This window comes from Urocitellus parryii, chromosome 11 (genome assembly GCF_045843805.1).
Source record: "Urocitellus parryii isolate mUroPar1 chromosome 11, mUroPar1.hap1, whole genome shotgun sequence".
NCBI lineage: Eukaryota > Metazoa > Chordata > Mammalia > Rodentia > Sciuridae > Urocitellus > Urocitellus parryii.
This window is the reverse complement of record NC_135541.1, coordinates 59,403,087-59,406,119: the sequence shown is the minus strand read 5'-3', so window position 1 is coordinate 59,406,119 and position 3,033 is coordinate 59,403,087.

The following is a 3,033-nucleotide window of genomic DNA, read 5'->3' as shown; positions in this document are numbered from 1 at the left end:
TGTGAGGGATGAAGCCTATCCTACATAATATAATATAGATAGACTTTGACTCCAAAGATGCCAGAATTGACCAATTTTAGCACTTTTCTCAATAAAATGTTTGGCAACTTAGTATTACAAAATACTTAAACACATTATAACTTATGATCCACTTTCTTATAGGAAAAAGTACAATTTCTTTAAAAATCTCAAAGTGTACATATTTTTTAAGACCTATAAACATTGTAGTCATCACACATATTTAAATTTTATTTCATGAAATTTCAAATTCACCTATTTTTTATGTTAAGTGATGAGTACTGAAGAACCAACCTTGCCCAAAGAAAGATTTGACTTTTGCTCTCAATCACTAGGAGGTGATCTCTAGGTCCCTGCAACATCTTATGATGGGAGGGGAGGGGAGGGGGGATAGTAGAGGATAGGAAAGATAGCAGAATACAACAGTTACTAATAGGGCATTATGTAAAAATGTGGACTGTAACAGATGTGATTCTGCAATCTGTATTTGGGGTAAAAATGGGAGTTCATAACCCACTTGAATCTAATGTATGAAACATGATATGTCAAGAGCTTTGTAATGTTTTGAACAACCAATAAAAAAAAAAAAAAGAATGTGTTTGTGGGCGCTTAGGACCTTTAGCTAAGAGGGAGTTTAACACTGTGATTTATGATGGAGATTTGAACCATGGCATATTCATTCTGAATCCAGAGGAATTAGATGCTCAGGGTATTAGCCTGACTTCTGGGAAGGGCTGGTGAATGCATTATATAATTAAATCCCAGTAAAAACTGCATGCCAAAGGCTGAGGTGAGCTTCCCTGGTTGGCAATACTCTGTATATGTTGTCACACATCCTGGCTGGAAGGTAGTGTTGCCTATGACTTTACAAGAGAGGACCCTCTTGTCTTCCCTTAGCTGACTTTAATTCACGTACTTTCACTAAAACAAAACTGAAATCATAAGCATGGTGTGTTCCTGCATTCTAGTTGTTCAGTGAATCATCACACGTAAGTGGTTGTGAGGATCTCAGAATTTGTGCTATATTAGGTAAAGTTATCAAGAAAAGCAGTAATTTATTTAGATTATAAACAGGTTTTATATATAACCTGATATATATTTATATGTATATATAATCTGATATATATGATATTTTTATAAAGAATTGGCTCACACAACTAACAGGCAAGTCCAAAATTTATAGAGTAGATCAGTAAGCTGCAAACTCAGGCAGACGTGAGTCTAAAACATGTAGGATAGGTCAACAGACTGAACTCTCAGGCAGGAGTTAATGTTACAGTCTCAAGGCAGAATGTGTTTCTTCCCAGGGAAACTTCAATGTTTTTTCTTGAGGCCTTCCATGTTATGGAGGGTAATCTTTTTTCCTGAAAGTAATTTGATTGAGATGCTAACCACATCTATAAAATACCCACACGGTGGTAGGCAGGTGGACACTTTCACCAGCAAATTCAGCAGCCAACCTGAAGGGAGGGTGGTCCTGGGGATCCTTTGAACTAGTGCCTGGTGTCTTTAATGACAGAATTTTTGCAAGGACTATGTCCTCGCACTGTGTCAATGGCTAATCTCAAGAAAGAGACCTACACAAATATATTCAACTGAGATGTTTTATAAATGCACAAAGGTAGTTCAATAAAAAAGACAATATTTTCAGCAAATAGTGCTGGATCAACTGGATACTCATATACAATAAATAAATAAAAGAACCTAGAAACAGACATTATACCTACACAGAAATTAATTCAAATTGGATAATAGACCTAAATATAAAATGCTTAAGTCTAACATTTCAAGGAGAAAACATAGGAAAAAAATCTATATGACCTTGAATTTGATGATGTTTTTAAATATAAAGTACAATTCATGAAAGAAAAATATTTACAAATTGGATCTTATTAAATTTGAGAACTTCTGCTCTCTGAAGTTCTCTGTCAAGTAAAATGAAAAACAAGCCAAAGTTGTGAGAAAATACTTGTGAATGACATAGGTGATATAGGACTTGTATCCAAAATATACAAAAAAAAACTCTAAAACTCAATAATAAAAATAATATAACCCAATTTAAAAATGGGTAAATGTCTGGACACCTTACCAAAGATAATGCACTATATGTATTCCAAATAAGCATGTAAAAGATGCTCAACACAACCAATAAAAAAAAGAAAATAAATAAATAAATAAATAAATAAAGTTATCAGAACATTCAAAAAGAAAAATGCAAATTAAAACAACATTGAGAGAGTGCCACATGCTGATTAAAATGACCAAAATCTCAAAAACTGACAATACCAATTCCTGGCAAGAATGCAGGACAATAGGAATTCTCATTCATTGTTGGTAGAAATGCAATGCTTCTGCTCTGGAAAATAGGTTGGCAGCTTCTTATAAATTTAAATACAGTTTTACCATATGATCCTGCAATTGTGCTCCTAGGTATTCATCCAACTGATTTGAAAAATAATGTCTACACAAACCTGCACATGAATGTTTATAAAAGTCTCATTCATAATCAACAAAATATCCTTCAATAGGTGAATGGATAAACAAACTGTGGGACATACATGCAATGAAATGCTTTTCAGTGATTGAAAGTAATGCCCTCTGAAACTGTAGGAAGACACAAATGAACTTAGAAACATACTGCTAACTGAACAAAACTGGCCTGAAAAGACTATACACCAGATCATTCCACACCTATGGCATTCTGGGAAAGGCAAAACTTAAAAGACAGTAAAGAGATCAGTGAGTTCCAGGGGACAGTGGATAGATGGATCTGTGATAGGTGAAATACAAGGGATATTTTTAGTGCAGTGAAACTATCCTGTCTGGTACCATAATGATAGATAGATGACAGTATGTACTTAGAAAAACCCATAGAAATTTGTAGCACAAAGAGTAAGCCTTAAAGTTTGCAAATTTAAAAAGATTATTTAGTTAAGTTGAGAGATTCCAGGATACAATGTAGAATGTGACAAGATCACATAATTCTATGACATAGTACATTGCCTATAGCAATCT